This window comes from Rhagoletis pomonella, unplaced genomic scaffold, assembly GCF_013731165.1.
Source record: "Rhagoletis pomonella isolate Grant_MI unplaced genomic scaffold, Rhpom_1.0 Rhpom_scaffold_00006, whole genome shotgun sequence".
In the NCBI taxonomy this organism is placed as follows: domain Eukaryota; kingdom Metazoa; phylum Arthropoda; class Insecta; order Diptera; family Tephritidae; genus Rhagoletis; species Rhagoletis pomonella.
The window spans coordinates 55,857,774-55,879,891 of NW_023458560.1; the positions used below are offsets into that span (position 1 = coordinate 55,857,774).

Sequence of the window (22,118 nt, forward strand, 5' to 3'; positions counted from 1 at the left end):
TTCGTTTTGGCTGTTACAAACAACCGTTATGTGAACAAAATTAATATACCCTTGTGCACAAGTGCGCTCGGGTATAAAAATTAAAAGAAAATTATGTAAAAAAGAAAAAAATAAAACTACAAAAATAATAAATTAAATAAGTACCTAAAATTAAAGTGGATTAAAAAAAAAATAATACATAATTATTCTTTTTGTAAAAATACAATCGTATGAATAAAAAAAATCATAAAATAAGATAAAAATTATGTTTTTATGTTTCAATGAAATTTAAAAAAAAATATTTTTCTTTTGAAACAATAAAATCTAAAAACTAAATTAAAAAAAAGAACTAAAAATAAAAAAGGGAAAAAATCCGCTGCCCGAGAATTCGAACCTCGGAACTCTCGAATGGCAGCGATTTGCTCACTCGACCAATGCGACTGTGGGAGCTGCGTGGGCAAAATAAGTGCTTTCCGTCAAAAGAGCTTTTCACCATGCAAGTTGGCAAGAGAGCTTTTTTGCAAGATCTTTGTGCTAGAATAAAAAATCTTTCAAACTATCTTTCAATTGTCTTACAAAAGACATTCCACTATCTTAGCCAGAATTGCCCTGTTAGCCATTACCAACTCAGGTATGCAAATGTCTAAATTCAGGGTCTGAAATACTTGAGAGGGTATGGAAAGAACCATAACTGAAGTATTTTGGAACGAAAATGGTAAAACACCGAAATCGGTTGGTCTCCAAAGCAAACTTGACAAGTTTTTGTTCGAAGTTCTTTCCAAACTTCATTATCTTCTCACCCTAATGCCCAAAAAATTTCTATAAATCGGCTAAAATAATTGGACTACATATAAATTCAGAAGATTCAATCCTGATTTTTCTCGAAAATGGAACACCCTTTTGAAGATTTCAAAACTGCAAGTGGTGATGATATATATCCAACACTAATCTAGGGATGCATTGTTGATTTCATAGCCAATCAGGTATATTAATTTTGCTCGATAGTACTGCCTACAAACCTATTGCAAGAAAATTGGTGCAAAGGGGAGTAGAACTCTCAACTGTGAGTGAACTCAATGTCTTCGTGAAGTCATGAGAGGATACACACAGAGAGGTATTCCTACCCGATTGCTTTGGTCGCTCATGATGGAGAAACTTTTGATCAAAATTTATTTATGTAATCAATACCTACATCTGTCAATATTATTATCAAAACATTTATCGGTATTATTATTCGTGTCTGATAAATAATTGTGTCTATTAATTTATCGATATCGATATGCTTTGATTGAAACTACACGTATCTATTCAAATATTAATGGACGTCGATATGTATTTACCTCTCCAAATCAAAGGTTTTCCACGTCAATGAACTCTTTCCATAAAGAATATTTTGTACGTAAACTTGAAGTATTAAAAAATACGTGAGAAAATATTCTTCTAATCTCATGCACTTGTGTAGTTATATTTATGACTATGAAGACATACATACAAAGGTGCATACGTAAGTATATCATGGAATGGATGTGCTGATGCATAAGTGCAACAATCAACATTGTTGCAATAAATAATAAAATAAATAGAACTTCACTTGCACGAAATGTACAATATTTAAATACTGCAGCTACATCACTCCTTGCCACCTCAGCAGATAGCAGATGAAGGAAATCGCTGGCTTCCACCCGCGCATAGGTATACCAACGAGGTGCAATGCCCTTATAAATATTTATATGTATGCATTTATGTATGTGTATTCATATGTATGTAGGTGTTTGTATGGTATCTTATGCAAATACCTAGACAATATGCACCTCAACAAAATGCATTCAAAATGCAGTCACTTGAGCCTTTATTGCTGCATAACTACTATGTTGCTTCCTCTCTATTGTTGTTGCTATTATTTATTTTTTGTTTTCCTTTTAGCTGTCGCCATTGTTGCTCCACCTTCAGCTCCAGCTCTGGCTTTTGTAACTACACCTCGGAATCGTGACACCCCATCAAAAGTTTGTCATTACACATTTCGACAAAAAACTATGCTCTTGTTGTTATTGTTATTGTAGTACTACTGATATTGTTTGTTAATATTAAAATTGTTAATGTTGTGCTCATTGTTGTTTAGCTCTGATATTATTCATATTGTTATTGTTGCGTTTGTAACTGTAACTCGAAACTGCATGGTAGATATGTACTTGCTACAGCGAGTAGCCGAAAGGGCCTTTCGTCGGTAGAAGGAAAAGAAAAGCTGCAAAAAATTTGGAATTATAAAAAGCGGAAATCGTTCAGTTTCAATAAATGTAAAATAAATATACACTGAAAGAAATAATTTTGAATTAAAAGGCTTTTCTGACGGTTGCCCATTCAAAATTATTCTGAGACTGAGACGCCTATTAAGAAAAGAAGAGGAATTTATCTTCGGGCTCATAATTTTTCAAGTAATTTTTTAAAACTGCGAAAAATGTAAGCCAAATAAGTGACGTTTGATCAATTCAAATTTTAAATTTTTGTTTTAGCCCCCCAAATTTTAGCCAGGCGAGGCTGGCAAACTGCAAAAGTGAATGAGCTGCTACCTGGGTAATAGGATTACAACACTTTTTTTTTGTTGTTTGACCTCATGGAATGGAATATGATCGAATTGTGGGTGGCCGAAATACCAAAAACAATTTTTCCGAACACTCGGGCAGTATTGCCCATTATACTTAAGGCCTAGAGAGCGGATCGGGATATATAGGTGGGGAGGAGTTCTGTACCAATCTCATCTTATAAACAAGATGCACACAGTGGATCGTCGATGATGCCTAAGTCATCCACATGGATTGTGTCTCGTAGTCAGTCCTATTAGGGTTTGAAAATCGCTCTTTCTGTGTATGAAAAGGAAATTTGCGAACACTTAGTTGTTCTGCAGGTGTCAATACTACACCAATTCTCTCATGAGTTTTTTTTATGAAATCCTTAATGTACCCGACTGACCCTGCTATATTTGACCCTAAAAGTGGCTCTGCTCAAATTGGACGCTACAGGGAACCGCAGTTCGCCCACTTATCAGTCAGTTCATTGCTATAGACACCATTAAATCCTGACACCCATACAAGTTTAAGCTGATTCCATCTGGTGACGGAGTTCCACTCCAACTGACACTCCTAGACTATTCTTGGGGAGAGGCGAGCGGTTTACAAGGCCTTTAGAGAAGCTTTGCTGTCACTTCAGACCTTGATTTTATGTCCGCGTGTTATCCAGTCTGCTACTCTCAGTATTGAAGGACCGTTGTCATTGCACCCAAAGCTGTCAAGGATCTGTAGTTACCGTTCAAATGCCATTCAGCGCTAGTACCATTTTCAGTCTTTGAGCCTTCGATAGAGAAAATTTTCACCGAGCTTCCCAAGAGAGCGTAGGGATCTCACCATGGCTCCCTTCTTGAAAATCTAACGACGTACTTTCTCCCAAAAGAGGCTCCAAGTATCAGTTTGTCATTGGATCTCTTTGAAGCCCTTTTAACATAGAAACCGTGGTTTTGACCATCGTTCAACCCCACCGAATTACGTAACGATTGATCTAACTGAAGCGATGTGTATCCAGAGTACCAAACCCGGACTCAGAACTCGGGTCTTCGACACTATCCTAAAACTTACAGAGTTTGATTTATCTTAATCATATCTCATATCAAGAGTTACACTTTGGTATTTCCAACACTTCAATGATAAGACTTATGTTTACATATGGTACTGGAAAGTTAAGACCTTCCAATTTTCTTTTCTGCGTAAATAAAACCAGAGTTGTCTTGCTGGAGAATTCTCTTTGTATTTATACAGACCATCCTACGATTTTTTCCTGATGAACGAAGTTTTGCATTTCCCTTAATAGGGAGTCCACTAACAAAACGCCACAAACGAGGTGAGAGTGACCCGCCATGAGGGCATCCTCTTTCAACCTCTGCCGTGGTACAAAGGCTTGTTTCATACCCCAATATTTAGCAATATTCTGATGTCATTCTGATTGGTTTGAAGACTTTTGCCAGCGCATAGTCATCTTTCACTGGTTTCCCTAACGAGTACGAAGGTGGTCAAATGCCAGACAGGCCCTGAAACGCTTATGAGAGTCTCTATAAGCCTGTCTCCATTTCTGTTAGCATTTCGGATACACACCATCTGGGTCCGGTGACTTAAAGTCGCCAAAAGAGGCTAAAGAAAACCTCACTGATTCCTCAGTAACCACTGATACTACATATGTACCAGTTTAACCTGCTATCTAGAAAATGAGTTTCCAAGAGAGTGTTGTATGTGTCTAGAAACGATGTGGTATAGGCTCCATAAGATATTCTAAGAGAATCAAGCATCGGCGTAGCCAGAATGAAATTTAGGGGGGGCGGCTCGACCCTATTAAGCTGGCATTTCAGGGTACTATTTTATATATATATAAGGAAAATTTGAAAGTTAGGAGGGGGAGGGGGGGCTCGACCACCCCCCTGCCCCTACCTGGCTACGCCCATGGAATCAAGCTTAACCGTTTGGTCTTGTTGAAGTACCTTACACAGCCTGTCAGACTCTTTCATGTTGTCGGTATCATTGCAGAAGTCTCTATGAGAGCTTAATTTGGACATGCGAATTTGCCTCTTATATTCCTTTTGAACGCTATAATATTCACACTAGTCCTCCTATTTTCGGGCTTTTAAAGTGCTATTAAGAAGTCTGCTGCACCTTTTTCGAAGTTTGGTAAGTTCAGCGGACCACCATGGGACCGCGTTTCCCAGCCTTCTTAGCAGATATACTTCCTCAAACCAACCAATCAAAATACTCGCGGGTTGCCTCTTCAATTGATTTAAGGCTTTTGAGTTTAGGGAAATTAGGTATCCTCGTTTCGAGGAGCAACCCAAAGTTCTCTAAATCCACCTTTTGAGGATTCCGACTTTTTGGCACTTGAGAAGTGTCGGCTGCTAGCCGAAATTCGATGTATCGATAGGATAGATATTCTTCTTCCAAGACCATGCATCCGCCGAACTTCATTGGTTAAGGTTAGACTTGGTTAAGGTTAGATCTAATGCGGTGGTGGGCATCAGCTTGCCCGCGGGTAAAGCCCTTTCAAACTCTATACTAAATGTATACAAAGATTGAAGGAGCTTTGCCGCCCACCGGTGTCCACCATCCTTCTAATAGCTTGTTCCCATGGAAGTTGCTTTCGAGCTTTAAGCACAAAAAAGTTTGCCCAATATATTGTACTGACGCTTGTACTGAAAGGGTTAATAAGCATTCAAAATTGTGCAATTCACAAAAGTGAACAGAAAATTAGGGTTAGGGAGGTGCATCGAAATATAAAAAAAGCAAAAAATTTAAAATATGGAGATTTAAGCTTACAATGGTAAATTAAAACAAGTAAGAAAGTCTAAGTTCGGGCGGAGCCGAACATTAAATACCCGGCGCAAGTATTAAATATATGTTTTTTCACCCTTCCGAAACCTTCCGCTAGATGGTAAGCCGAGGTGTATCAATTTTGAGTAAATTAGCGTCCTTCAATTTCGAAATATTGAAGTTTCAAGCATTTCTTAAATTTACCGTTATATGAGAATCGGCCGTTATTTTAGTCCGATTTCAGTAATTTTCAACGTTTTGCTTACACGTGGCAAGTACAATAACCATACCGAGTTTGGTACAAATTGGTAGAACGGTTACCGATATACTTATATGTGATCATAAGTGGGCGGTGCCACGCCCATTTTCCAAAATTTTACCATAAACGTATTTCTTGGTAAAGAATTGTTGCAAGCATCAATTTTGAATAAATTAGCTTCAATATTTAATGATTTATCGAAGATTTTGTATTTCTCTAAATTACCGTTATATGGGATGTGGGCGTGGTTATTGTCCGATTTTAAAAAGTTTCGGCGGTTTTTTATGCTGTACCAAGGCCAACAACTGGGCCAAGTTCGGAAGAAATTGGTGCAGCGGTTACCAAGATATACACATGTAACCATAAGTGGGCGTGGCTACGCCCATTTTCCAAAAATTTATAATATTCTTATTTTTCGTCTAAAACTTATTATAAATATCAATTTTGAGTGAATAATCTCCAGTAGTTACTAAAATATCGCAGTTTTCGTATTTCTGGAAATTACCGTTATATGGGAAGTGGGCGTGGTTAAAGTCCGATTTCGCCCATTTTCAATACCAACCTACCTTGGATTAAGGGAAACCTACATACCAAATTTCGTTGAGATATCTCAATTTTTGCTCGAGTTATCGTGTACACGGGCAGACGGACAGACGGACGGACAGATAGACATGGCTTAACCGATTTCTTTTTTCATCCTGATCATTTATGTATACATTTGTCTATATCTATCTCGATTCGTTTTGGCTGTTACAAACAACCGTTATGTGAACAAAATTAATATGCCCTTGTGCACAAGTGCGCTCGGGTATACAAATGTGGTATATCGACATCAGAGCTGTAAAATGATTGAATCAGTAGGATCTGCATTCACTTGGCACTCGTTTCAAAATTTTGATTGTTTGGCTGTATAAAACAAACCTCATTCCTGAGTGGCTTTAATTATTTTGAAACAAAAACAAACGTAATGTGTTGTTGAATGGCAGAGTTCCATTCAGTATAGAATGTGAATGTAACAAAAGTATTCGCAATCATCGTGATTGTAAATTTTGGTTGAATGCAAACAGTTTTGACCATTCAGTACTACATTGAAAAAATATGCTTTGAAGAAAATATTTATAGGAGAAAATAGTCGTTTTACTTCTGCTATGGTAAAGCATTACCTAAGACCAGAAGTACGTACCAGCTTTGGATGTTCTGTCAATGCTGTTTAAAACCAACTGCATGTTTTTAAATGAAACTTGCGCTCAATTTTATTTAACGAACTAAATTTTATTTGTACAAAGAGATATTTTTATTTCTCAATACTTGGCGCTCATACATATGAAGTAGCAAGCTTTCTATATGTATAAATTTGTTTGTAGAACTTTTAAATGAAGGTACATTGAAGAGGTAGTATCAGTAGAGCAGCTGATTTGATTTATTTTCAAATTATTTGGTCTCGAAAATGTCAAATATTTTTAATTTTTTCTCACAAAAATTCTGAATTGTTAAAATCCATTTGCATGTGAAACCTTTTTCCATACAAAACAAGCGATTGAATAGCAGCTTTTGGAACGTTCGCCCAACTCAGCAGCACGACCGCTGATTACTGGGCCTTGCAAAGGATGGATCAATGCTTCGAGAAGCAAACAAATTTACTAGGAAAGAAAGTTGCATCAATTTTTATTTTTTCCAATTTCAATTTTTTTTTTTTATAATTTTTTGTATTTCACATGGCACGCTTTGATTTAGAAGAAAAAATTCAGAACAGTTTTTGACACTTTCGATACCAGAAGCAACAACAAAATACACGCAAATGTTGTTTTTGCTCTACTGATACTACCTGTTTAATGTGCCTTGTTTTAAATACATTTTTTTTTGTAGAAGCCTTTGAAATGTACAAAGTAGAACTTTGGAATTTTAAAAATTTATACAAACAATTTTGTACGTAGAAATAGAAAACTTTTTACTTCACATGCATGAGCGCCTGGTATTGGGAAATGAGAATATCGTTCTTTTCAAATAAAAACTGATCATAAAGGGTGGCCGCGCGAAAATTGGCACATATGTATTTTAAAAAAGACATTATATGTATGTGGATAAACCATGGACTGGATGATAAAATCTGCTATCACTTGATGGTTGTTATGCTTGATTATTTCATGTTCTGCAGATTTTCCAATCTTTAAAAGAAAAAAGTTATAGATACTAATTGTCTTGGAACATTTTTCACTCAGTTTTCAAGCAACCAAAACTATAAATTTGTACAATATGTTCATGTGAATCAAGCTGCGTTTCATGCGTGGAGGAGTCCAAGCACAACCATTCATTCGTAGGACATGGCTTAGCCCGCGTGGCCGCTGTGCATTGATACGCGACACTATGTCAATAGCGTTTTAAAGTTCTTACACCTCCATCATTTAAACTTACATATTTTTCTTAGTGTATAAAATTTGATTGGAACTGAATTAGAGAATGCACACATAGCAAAGTGTTCATTCATCTGGAAGCTAATTCAGTATTGAATTCTGTTTACTTCAGCATTCTCAGTATTTCATTCAGGTATTTACTACCTTACTGTGTGAAATCAATTTTTTTTTAATGATTGTAGATTGAAAAAAATATAAGCCACACTACCAGACCAAAGGAAAATGAATGAAATCCTACTTGTAAATATTTCATGATTAAAATTTGAAATGATTTCACAGTTTTACAGCTCTGATCGACATATATCATTTTTTACGAAAGAGTACACTATTTCTTGCAACGAAGGGCTTTGTTGCAAATCAGTGTGAGGTGAAAAATCTTGCAACTTTGTTGCCGATATGTCATGTCAAAGTTAAACTAAAGTTTATCGAATTTATTTTTTATTATTCCCCAAAAAATGTTAATTTCCCTCACAAATCATAATCATCTGCGCTAGATTGCCTGAGTCATGCAATTGTCAGTCAGCCGCCGCCAATCGTCAATCGAAGCGAAATCGGGCCAAATAGCAAATTACTCACTGTCAGGCTAATAGAGACGCCAGCAATAGTAGAACGAGTAAACTTATAGTTAAACTTTTTTCGTTTTTTTTTTTAGGACTGCCAAATACTTTTGCAACAATAAACAGCTGCCGCTGCTGCCACCACCAAATAACCAGCGGCAACAAAATTTGCCTCATTTCGACAGCTTCCTCGCTGCGGCAAAAATCCATTGTTTAAATAGTCGATATTATTGCCAGCGCCGTTGATGGCCACCGCCAACGATGATGGCTGCTGATAAGACAGCCACCAAGTGGCAAGCGCTTTTTTGATGGTTGCCAGCAGCAGCTGATTGCGATTGTGTTGGCTGTGATGGCACAGCAGCTGAGTAGCTGAGCGAATGCTTAGGCCAGGTCACATTGCTGTTTGCATTGCATTGTGGTGGGTTTTCGTTTTTATTGGCCCGTATTTTGTTAACTGCTTTTCAGTTGCATTAGCGGCTCAATTTACTAACTTATTTGTTTGTTTGTTTTTGTATTTACATATGTGCATAGATTTGTTTATCATCCGTTGACGTTGAAGCGGAAATCTTTTGCATTCAATTGGATTTATCCACTGCTTTTTTTGCTTGTAGACTGTGAGTGATTTGACTCAGCGTAACTAACCGGATGGCTGACTGATGAGTCGTCACTACTGCACTTTAAGCAGGTCAGGGTTGTTGGCTGTGTTGGAGAGGATCAGCATTTGATTTTTGCGCCATGATAAGAATTGCATTGTTTTTGGAAAATGTATATGTAGATACAATATTAATACTTAGTATAAATTCATATTTTCTATTTTCGCTTTTTTGCCAATATTCTGTTAGGTTAGATTGCAGTGGCTGCTGAGCTTTTCGATAAAAATCAGAAAATTTTTTAAAATCCACCCGCCATATTCGATTCGCTTCTTTGATATTTTGAAAACTGATTTCAAGTGTGTAAAAAGCGATGCAAAGAACCTTTGGATATCAAATTGCATGAAAATCTGAAAATATTTAAAAAACCCATCCGATTTTTGAATCTTTAAAAATTGACTTCACTCTCGTAATCAGCAACCCAAAAACCGTGTGGTACGAAGTTTAGTAAAGTTCATCTAGAAAAACGACAAAATAGGCATACTTTCCGAAAATGTTTGATCCTTTCATGGCTGCAAAAAAGGTTTAGTTTTTATAGGGGTCGCCTCTGGAAAGCTGGAAAGTCTGAAGAAGAGGATGTCAACAGAAGGTGAAGGAACAGGATGATGCCACCTGAGGCTTCGCTATGAAAATGAACACAAATGGCATTAAAAGCGCAATTATCCAATGCGGTCAATAATGAAGTCAAACAATCCCTCGCCGTTTTCGAACAAAGCAACAAGGAGCCAAGAGCGTTGATAGCTGCTTGGCTGTCGGAATAGATATTACTTCTGCTATACTAGAGGACAACCAATGAAAGGCCTCCTGTATTTCGACTATCTCTGCTTGGTAAACACTGCAACGATCAGGTAGCCTTAATTTCAGGTTGTTGGAGAGATCCCTCCACTTCGTCTGTGAATATATTTACAGCACTCCGATTCCAGATGCTATACCCTTTCCAGTCCTCGCCCGCTGGAATGTGGGTGGTCAAAGATTACTTCGGACCCACAAGTGGCGTCCATTAGTATATTCGAGTCGGTAGGAATTCGAAGATTTTAGAATACTGGCATATACATAGCTCGAGGCGAACTTTGAGAAAATCTGTGGGCACAACATTAACAGAGTAGGAGTGGTTCGAAGTGCCCCACTGATCCCAATCTAGGCAGCTCGTTGCACTCCTTCCAGCTGCTTGACGATGAAGGCCTTGTCAAGTTCGCTACACCAGATGAGTACCCCATATAATAAAATTGGTTTAATTATAGTTTCACAAAGCCAATGTACTACTTTCGGCGAGACAACCCAGCGCTTGCCAATGACCCTGTACAACAATGAAGGGCTACTATAGCCTTCTTGGCTCTTTCCTCTACGTTGGGTTTTCAGGAAAACTTGCTACCAAGAAGCAAATGCAGATAATTCACCCTGTCAGAGAGCCCTATCAGAAGATCGCCCATTGAGCGAAGATTGCAATTCGGTACACAAAACCTTTTAGTAAAAAGAACAAGCTCCATTTTGCTGGTATTCACATCCAGTCCGCAGCTACAAGCTTAGTTTTTAACTAATTTCAGGTAACCGTGCACGATTTTAAACAGTGTTTCCCAGAAATTTTGCTTTTGTTATCAGTGCTACATCATCAGCGTAGGCTACCACCGAGAAGCCGCTGCTCCACAGAGCCACTACTAGGTCTTTAACGGCAACAACCCAAAGAACTGGCGAAAGAACTCCACGCTGCGGGATGTCTCTATTCACACTTCTTCGGATTTGAGCGCTGCCGCAACGGTTCTGTTGCAAAGCATGCAAATCAATCTTACAAAGTCGGCTCCGACCACTAGCTCTTCAAGATAAAGAAGGAAACGACTGATCGGCCTGAAGTCCCTCGATGAAACCAGCGAGATCTTATCCGCTTTAGGAATAAAATAGACTCTGAGAACCCTCCAAGGCTCCGGGACAGGACTCCTAGCTAGGCAATTGGCGTAGACTGCTCAGCGCCCAGTTCCCGTTCTGGTCCCTCATGTATCCCAGGGGAACGGAATTCCCAGACAGGACTCGCCTAGATCTCGAACACTCCTGACTGCCCTTCACGCTCCACGCTTTCACAGAATAGTTAGCTTTGCTTTCCTAATCTCAAACTTATATATTCCAAGTACAATCTTATACAGTGCCCAGTCGAAGACTTCCTTCCTGCCCTTGTTGAAAAGGCTCTTCGGACCACCAAAGCGGTGTGCTTTTCCCTTTGTGATGACTCAGGGGACAAGATATTTCAATGACCCTTTGCACGAATTGATGAACACCCCAACTGATCCGTCAATTAGGCTTTCAGTCAAGGTCTCGCCCTTCGCGGGTGCAACCGAAAGAAACTCCTGCAGACTCTTGCAGTAAAGGTTGCAGTTGGTTCTCCTCAGATTCCTGTAAGGGTATTGTCCAGAACGCGCTTCAGCCAGAGAGCATTAGATGTAGCGAAGCCGTTACAAAAGTAAGGTTGTTACCCCTTTTACATACATGTGTATACCTAAGTCGTCATTCAGTATAAAATTAAAGACTGACTCATCCCTATTGTCAATACAGAGTAATTTATTTTCGAAAAAAATGTGTGGCATATTTGAATTCTACGTTCGATTATAAGCAAAAATGGTGAACAAACTATATACCAAAAATTAGAGTTGACCCTCCCAATTTTTAAAAGAAACATCACTGTATTATAAATTTTGCCGTGCGAAATTAAGTTTTCATTTACAAAATTTTGTGTTTTCTTCATATTTAAGAAAGTATTTCACCAAAACCGAAAAAATAGAAAATTATTGTATGTCAAAAAAAGTTACAATATACTGCTTTTTCTTTTGAAAACTGGAAGGGTCAAACGTCATTTTTGGTATATATTTTGTTCGTGGAATTTGAATTTGCTATACACTTTCTTCGAAAATTTTGCTCCGAACAAATTACTCCGCCCTAATGTACATACCTCTACACACATAACTCATGTTACAAGCTAAGTAGTTTGACTACTCAATATATTTGCATAAATCCCAAACATAATGCGTATTTACGCATTGACGTTTAAATCCGCCTATTCAGTCAAAGGCTCAAACGAAATAAGACTTGAGGATATCCTTAAACAGATTTTTCACAAAAGTCCACCACTAAATCGCCACTTACCTAGTGAGTGCACTTAGTCAATAAAGCAAAGAATTTTTCATAAACACATGAAAAATAAATATTTCTACAGTTGGTACACATGAGCGCTAAAATAGCAACAACAAAGCAACAAACTCAAAACCATTTCGCTAGTTTGGGGATGGGCAGCATTAATGCAATTTACCCAGCTTAAACAATCAGCAATGTGGAAAAACAAACTAAGAATTAACACTGTAACTAATAAACACATGTGTACAATTGTACATTGTTAAAACAAAAACAATAACAGCAACACACACACGGCTGAATGCAAATGTAAGAATTTGACGTTTGGCCAAAGGAAAAATCCTGCTTAGCGCCATATGTTCTTGATGCAGTGGCTTTTCAGGAAACAGAACTAAGTACATACAAATTTACATATGTATATGTTGTTGCATATATTTATGCATATGTACTCGTAGTACTACATATGTCCCAGTTATCAAATCTGTTAGCCATTGGTTTTTTTCTGGACTGTATGGAACTGTTGTTTGTCCGTCAAGGGCGCACTGTGGGAAAATTCGTTAAGTCTAAGGCGCGCTTGTGATTGTGAAGTTACGAACATACTACCGTTTGCTTAATACATATCTACATACAAACTGACCAAATATGTATAGCGTGATTGCACTTCTACGCATGCGCGCATGTGTTTTTGCAGCCTTGTTGATTAAATATATGTATGTTTTTCGCCTTACCGAAAGCTACGGCTACATGGTAAGCCGGGGCGTATAAATTTTGAGTAAATTAGAGTCCTTAGATTTCGAAATTTTGAAGTTTCAAGCAGTTCTGAAATTTACCGTTATATGAGAAGCGGCCGTTATTTTAGTCCGATTTCAATAATTTTCAACGGTTTGCTTATATGTGGCAAGCACAATAACCACACCGTTTGGTACAAATTGGTAGAACGGTTACTGAGATACATATATGTGATCATAAGTGGGCGGTGCCACGCCCATTTTCCAAAAATTTATCACAAACGTATTTCTTGGTAAAGAATTGTTGCAAGCATAAATTTTGAATAAATTAACTTCAATATTTACTGATTTATCGAAGATTTTGTATTTCTCTAAATTACCGTTATATAGGATGTGGGCGTGGTTATCGTCCGATTTTAAAAATTTTCGGCGATTTTGTATGCTGTACCAAGGCGTCGGCCAAGTTTCGTAGAAATTGGTACAGCGGTTACCAAGATATACACATGTAACCATAAGTGGGCGTGGCTACGCCCATTTTCCAAAAATGTATAATATTCTTATTTTTTGTCAAAAAATTATTGTAAATACCAATTTTGAGTGATTTATCTTCAGTAGTTACTAAAATATCGCAGTTTTCGTATTTCTGGAAATTACCGTTATATGGGAAGTGGGCGTGGTTACAGTCCGATTTCGCCCATTTTCAATAGCAACCTACCTTGGATTAAGGGAAATCTACACACCAAATTTCGTTGAGATATCTCAATTTTTGCTCGAGTTATCGTGTACACGGACAGACGGACAGACGGACGGACAGACAGACATGGCTTAATCGATTTCTTTTTTCATCCTGATCATTTATGTATACATTTTTCTATATCTATCTCGATTCGTTTTGGCTGTTACAAACAACCGTTATGTGAACAAAATTAATATACCCTTGTGCACAAGTGCGCTCGGGTATAAAAATAAAGAAAGTAAGTGCGCCTGGACCTCACTGGAGAAGAGAAACTTACGTTACATATCTAGTTTATCTCATAACCAATATACATACATATGCTTTTGCTTACCTGCCGTTTATGCTACCCTGTTCGTTCTAATTACACTTATGTTATTCTGGTTTCCTTTATCTTTGTTTTTATCTTTATAATCTATAGTAACAAAATCGATAATAACATCCAAAAAATATCGGAAACAAAACCAATAAAAATATCGATTAATCGAACAAAATCGATTAAAATATCGATAAAAATATTGCGAAAAAATCGATGACAAAATCGATGAAAATATCGATAAAAAAACTACAAAAATATTGATAACAAAATCGATAAAAATTATCCATAACAAAACCGACAAAAATATCGATTGTTATATCGAGAAGCTCCTAAAATATCGATATCAAAATTGATAACAAAATCGATAAAAATTTCGATTATAAAATCGATAAAAAAACCGATAAAAATATCGATTATTATATAAATATAGTTCCGAGATTGAGTCTGTGTCTCTATCTATATCCTTTATCTATAATTACTTTTATTTTAATCTTTCTTCCTCTATCTTCATCTTTACTTTGATCGGTATCCTCATTCTCATCCTTTTCTTTATATTTATCTTTGTTTTTACTTTTATGTTTATCATTTTCTTCATCTACATATGTATTCCCCTTCACCTTTTCCCTTATGTGCTTAAATTTACCTTGGTCTTCAGTTTTGCCTTTATCTTTACGCATCTTTGTTTTTGTTTTTATTTTTACCTTTGCCTTTATCCTTTTCTTTATCTATGTACGTACTTACCTTTACTTTCATTCTTGTATTAATCTTTTTCTAAGTGTTGTTCTTTAACCTTTTATTTGCAAGTTTTTATTAAATTAATACCATGTGCATACACTCAAGAAGTACTTGTTTCTGCCCCAACCATTTCCGTGTGCAACTTCCCTTGAATTTGCCAATATACACCCAACCAACCAACAAGCGCTAAAGAAGTTTCACTTCAATAAAAAACAATTCTTAAAACTTCAAACCTATTCTATCCTTGAACTTCTAGCCGATAAGTATTTCAACGTTTATCCTAAAGGCACTTGGATTCCTAATTGAGCTACATACATACATACATTTATATGCACATCCCGGGATAGATCTGTAGAAGGCGCGCTCCTTGATGTGCTGAGTAATATCTAGAAAACACTAACAGCCCGATTCTGTGCACTTGATAAATTGAAAATCTTTATAATTTGTCAATTTTTTATTATATATCAAGAATTGGCATTCTAGCACAGAAATCAAAAGTTCTTGTCTTGATAAATTATCAAGATTGAAAATGCTTTGACAAATTGAAATTTCATGTGAAATGTATAAACTTTTTATATTAATAAATTTGTTTCTAACAATTACATACTCCATGTGCCGGCATTTGAACCTGCGACACATGGAATTATAGTCGGCATATTTATCTACTCGGCTACGGCAGTCAAAATCTTTTCTGCTTTTAAATTCGTATTTTTCATATATGACAATGAAATCAGTTCCACTCATGGGGAAATCGTAGAGCTTTTTGTTTTATAAATATTGACACAGAATGCCAAGGGAGCTTTTACTTGATAAAAATCTTGATAAAATTTCTTTACAAAAAATGTATCAAGAAAACACGGAATTGGGCGGTAAAACTTAGAGGGCTATAGAACTGCATACTTATAAGCTCTGATTTAAAATATTGAAGTTTTCATAATAGTTTCTAGAATTCTACTAAATTTCCAACACAGTTAGAAACGTGAATTTATTTGTTTATGTTATAATACTTATGAGCCATCCTTAAATAAAAAATTTACGAAAAACATTTAGCATGAAAACTATTGTGAATATTGAAAATTCTATATTTCTTATGAGATGCCGGAAAGTCTATGTATTACATTTCAATAAATGATTTAATGAAATTTAACGCTGAGTTATCACAAATAATCATTCAATATATCACCGGTTTTCTCATTTTTTGACACGACTTAGTTCAGATTTTTAATTATAGGTATCCCAGAAATACCCATTATACGTAACAAATATAAATTAGTTTTAAGAATAACAGTTTTAGAAAATAAAGGAATAATTGACACTTTATGTTCCTTATTTTAAAGCACAGTTTGCCTCAAAAAATAAATTAGTTCAAAACAAATAGCTCTTTAAACATAAAATGAAGTATTCTTATTTACAAAATTGCATGCGTGCTTATTTAAAGAAGACGCTCTATACTATACTTATTAGAACCAGCTCAAAACTAACCACATTTTTCTAGCCCGGAGGTGACCCTTTTTGAACTATCTAAGAACTGTTGTTATATGAACTCTATCAGAACCATCTAAGCCAGAGTCAGCTCAGAACAAGTTCAAAAGTTCTGCAGCGGGCGACAATTGTCACTTCGTAGGACATCGCCATGTGTAAAAAAGACAGTTGCAAGCATTGACTTGGGATCGATGAAGAACCAGTACCGTCCCTTTTCAGGCTAGCTCAGCGCAAGTTCTGAACCAGTTTGATTTGCTGCAGGGTATGTACATACATGAAAACATTGCTGTCCATAAGTACATACCCAGTAGAAATCGGTTGTATGCATTCTTGAAGGGTGCTTGCTATATGAGTGAATTAGTGTGAAAAATTCATGCGTAGTCATGTATTTCCACGAATGAATTCAGATTCTAGCGAATTGCAAGCGAATGTACGTTGTCGTTGTGTTAAGTACATTTCTTGATAAATTTGAAGTGGAATTTTTGTAATATTTTCAGTCTTGTACAAAAATTTTAGTGAACGAACGTGTTGTGCGATACAATTTTCAGCACAAACGGGCTTTTACAAGATATGCATTTGCATATGTAAGTGCTACTTGTTTATATGTCCCCGTATATTAAAATGTATCAGAAAAGTAGCATTTACATATGGGAATCTTGTTAGAACGCTTTAATACTGTTCCATTAATGCATTTTTGTATATATGAAACATTAATACAGCCATATGCGTACAGCAGTAGTACAAGTGTATGATTAAGGTACGCATACGCTCTGAGAAACCACGCGTGTTAAATGGAAATGAAGGTTCATTTATACTGGCATGTATACACAGCAGCAATCTCATGCCACCAACAGCAATGTTGTATGCATAGAATTTCTACTGGGTACATATGCCCATCAGTACATCAACGAAGCCCGTTTGCTTCATCATAAATATATCCATACAAACATACATATGTACGATTGGATGTAGATGCGCGAAGCATGCTTGCATCATTTGTACATATATTGCTTGCGCGGCAGAGCTGATGCGCAATGACCCTCCAGTACTGCTGGAGTCAATCGCTACTTTTGAACCGCTACTGCACCGACTCCTAGGTAAGTAGCTACTCTATTAACCCGTGGTAGTGCACATGGTAGTGCAGAGTCGAACCAGTCGTAAGCAAAATAGCGAAAAACTACGACAGAGGGAGCCCTTAAATCACGAAAGTGACTACTTTAGCAATTCCCGGTAGTGCAGAGAGAGCCGATGGTGACTACCGCCTAGGATATTGCCTTGTAAAAGTAATCGATGAAATACACTGCAAGTAGTCGGTCGGTAATTGACGGTCTTTATCAGGTAGCTACCGATTCAGCAATCCTGTAGTCACTCCCCCGTACTGCAGGGGAGTTCGTTCATACATACATATATATGTATAACATACACCTGGAGGGTACATATATACATATGTAGGTACTCGTACCCGTCATGCGTCGCTTTATTTGTTTTTTCCCCTTCTCCCTCGGCCTTACATTAAATTGTATTTATTGAAATCAGCATGATTTGTAAAGATTTTAAAATTTTATTTCCGCTGGATTTAAAATTTGTAATAGAAAAATGTTTAAAAAATCATTAGGCCATTCAATGCTTTTAATGTTGTGATTGCTGGCTTCTTGTTCTAGCCTCGAAAATAAATCCTCCAAATTGATTATTTCGTTAGCAGTCTCAATATTAATTACTCGATTTTTTTATGTTTTATGTGCGCATAAATTGTTAGAGTTGAAATTTTATTATTATTATCAAAAACTATTAGTGATCTAATTCGCCGGACTTTTTTCGAAAAATTTTATGCAAATTTGTCGTAAACTTTTACCGTCTTAGTTGAATTGTCTGTATAATCTTTGTTTTGTAAGTCTTTACCGTACACTGAGAAAAAGGATTAGTTTCGACAACTAAAGATATTTAGTTCCCGAATTTTGACAATATTTGGGAACTGTTACCAAGGATTGGAAACTATTACCATCGATTGGTAATTATAACTAAATATATTAAAGCTTCTAATATTCATCTAGGTTATAACAAATCGTTAATTTAGTTGAAGGGTTTGGTTAATACTAATAAATATTTCTTTGAAGCATATTTCTACAAATTCCATTCAACTTAACGTATGGTTCATAAAAGGATATTATTAAGCTCTGCTAATGCAGATAAGCTTTCTTTCAACACGTGGTTTAGTCATAGTTACCAAATCTTAGTTGAGGCAACCACGATTTGGTTTGAGAGTGGAACATATTCACGCTTGTGAGCCACCCCTAAAGAATGCTGAGCGCTCTCTGAGCACATACGAAGAGCGCCAGCTGAGCAATGCACACAGTCCCACTTATTGAATCGTTTGAATGCGCTAGTATGCCGACCATTGCATTGTGCGTGGAAATCATTGCTCCGCTACCGCTGTTCGTATATGGGTGAAACACGCATGTGGTCCCAGAGCGCTCAGTAAGCTATGGCATGTCGATCGCTGCGCCATGTGTGCTATGACATGCCCATACTTGTTTGTCTCAGTTTCAGTTTTGCTATCATCGCGAGTTGTTTCAGTGCGCGCATAGTTTAAAGTTTAATTAAAAATATAAAGTTTGATGCCAACCGGGGGTTTTCAGTGGATATATAATTCATGTGAATTATAATTTGAAAGTGTCTATTTAGCTAAGGAAAAAGCAAAGCAGTATACTTCCAGCAGATATTGACCAGGGTTTTCGCACGACTGTTCCTGTTTCATCGTTGTTTTTTAGGAAATTCTTACCAACATATACATATGTATTATTTACTTTAGTAACTAACTTATGTAAATATGTACGTATTTTTATGCTTAATATATGCAAATAAAAGAAGAAAGTAAACACAACAAACATCGGCTGCATTTCTTTATTCATTCTGAACGTTTGGAATAAACTTTTTTGTTTACTTATTCCTTAGAACGTTCCTGATTATATGTTGACGTATATTTCAAACGCATTCTGTTTATTCCGGCTGTGAATTGGGATTATCCGGAATGTATAAAGAAACGCAGCCATCGAGTAAATTTTTATTTGTGTCAAACTGAAACTTTTTTCCTAATAATAAACGGTTAGCTGATTCAAGTCTACAGCAAGTTCACAAAATTAATTGAAAACTTGTATCAACCAAAGCATTGTTTATATTTTCTCAACAATGATTTTATTCAACTAACAATATTGTCCAATCAAGGTAGTCGTTTTGTAATTATTAACAAATATACATTTGTCCCAACTAGAAGTCTTAAGTAAATTGCAGACTTTCGTGAACTATATATTTATTTCGCCATATCCAACTATGCCACTTGATCACCATAACCAAATCTTGGTTATTATAACTAAACCTTTTTCTGGGTGTAGCATTGTTTCGTCATAGCTCTGGTTTTAACTGCAAGTACGTGCTTCGTCGATTCCCTGATTTCATTACAATGAATGCGTGAAAGTGCGTCTGCACCTACGTTTGCTTTACCCTTAATGTACTCGATGGTGATATTGTATTCGGCTAATTCAAGCCGTATCCTTGCTAGTTTTGAGGCTGGATCCTTCATACTGAATAAATAAACTAAAGGCCTATGGTCCGATTTAACAATAAAATGAGTTCCGTAAACGTATGCTCGAAATTGTTTGATTGCAAAATAGACTACTAAAAGTTCCAATTCTGTAATTGGCTTTTTATGTTCGGCTTTATTAAATTCTTTAGAAGCGAAACAAATAGGTAAATCACTTCCATGTTGTTCTTGGCTCAGTATAGCACCGCACCCAATTTTTGAGGCATCAACAGTAATAATAAATTGTTTTGAGAAGTCCGGTCCCAAACAAACTCAACTTCTTGAACATTTATGGCCTAAGAAGGTAACTTCTGGCCGGAGAAAATTGCATTTATTCGGGTTAAGTTTTAAGTTGAAAGCTCTGCATGTATTGAAAACTTTTGACAGACTTTTTATGTGGTGTGCTACAACCAATTACGATTATATCGTCGATGTAAAGAAATGCCACATTGGGCGGAATACCGGAACCAGAAAAAGCAATTGTCATCATTCGTGAGAATGAGTTTGGTGCTACCTTTAAACCAAACGGTAATACTTTCCATCTAAATGTTCCTCGGTCGGTGCTAAAGGATGTTACGTCACGTGAGTCAGTGTGTAAAGGGATTTGAAGAAATCCTGAAAAAGAGGTCTAAAGTTGAAAAATACTTAGCTCGGCCAAGGTTGTTTATTCTGTCATCTATTCGTGCAAGATAGAACTTATCGGCTATCAGGTTTTTATTAACTGCACGGAAGTCCACGCACATGCGTTACGCTTTTTGACCATTAATGTCTTTTTTAGGAACAAAAATTAAAGGGCTATTATAATTTGAGTAACTTTCTTCGATAAATTCATTTTCTAATAACTTGTTAACTTGACGGTTTATTTCTTCACGCTGGGAATATGGTAATCTGTAATTTTTAATGTAAACTGGGTTTTTGTCTGTTAAGCTGAAATTAGTCGAGAACGCAGAACGTATACTTAAACGCAGTCTGTATACGCAGAATTTTGTCGATTACTGAAGCCCTCAGTGTTGCTTACTACACTGTTGCCACTCTTCAATGCCTTTTCATAAACTTACCCTTCCAACCACATATTTATGAGAGCCGAATACGGGACAAAAAATAATTTTGCAAATTTTTTCCACACTGTTTTCCCTGAAACAGTATCCTTATAGTAACATCAAAAATTTTGTAGGATAATTTTCTCGAGATTTTTATCCGTAAAATTTGTTAAAAAAATTCGTTAAATTTTAGTATAATAAAGTGCAATTTTAGGTCGGTAAGGCTTGCCACTAATTTTTGGCATTTTTTTTTTAATTTGTTGAGGGTGTTACGCATCTTTTTCATACAAAGTATGTATGTTCGACCATTTTTTTGAAAGAGAAGCAAATGAGCAGCACTTTCCACCCGCACTTTATTATACTAAATTTTAATGAGTTACAAAACTGCAAACCAAATTTTTTTCTAAAGATTCTAATTAAAAAGTTTGAAATTTTGGTGAAATATTGCAGAATTAATTTTTATAGCTTTTTGCACAAAGTTGGAAATTTGATATTACATGGTTTTTGTTAGGAAAAGAGCTTTACTTTCATAAAATAAATAATAATCATTAAGTAAATTAAAGAAAAATAGCCAAAAATGCCGAGTCCTAATTTATATTTTTGGCACTGTATGTATTCCTCGATTCGAATCACAGGCATTCATATTAGAAAATAATAACTGTTTATAAAGAAAATTACGATTATATACCACCGTCACTTAAAACTCGTTCATAGACATGCCATTTTAATGAGCTGTTATGGCGTAGAACCCCGAATACGGGACAAATACAGGACATTAAAAGAAATACAGAACGTTTGGCGTCCCGTATAAAATAAATAAATTACCAGGACAATGGGTCAAAAAAGAGGACTGTCCCATATAATACAGGACGGATGGCCACCGTAGCTATAATAGATTGTAGCTAAATATAAACTACTTAGTTTTCAACAAAAACCTTATTTAATAATAAATTTCAAATATTTTAAACATATTTTGAATAGGAACTTATAACTTTTTTACCATCTGCAAAACTGACGAAGTGGCAACCATCTAAAGAAGGAGAAATCAGCTGACACGGAAAAATCTAAATTCCGCAGATTTCTGCGCTACAGGCTACAACTACAGAAAAATTCTGCGGTGTTGAGTTTTCATTTACATGGCACTTTGGTACACCCAGAAAAAGGTTTAGTTATAATAACCAAGATTTGGTTATAG

The 22,118-nt window shown here is 36.2% G+C and overlaps 1 protein-coding gene across 2 annotated transcripts in view; it reads left to right on the forward strand.

Moving 5' to 3' along the window:
• Window positions 1-22,118, forward strand: part of LOC118740980 — a 545,588-nt gene that overhangs the window by 59,867 nt on the left and 463,603 nt on the right. The gene's annotated exons all lie outside the window — the stretch shown is intronic.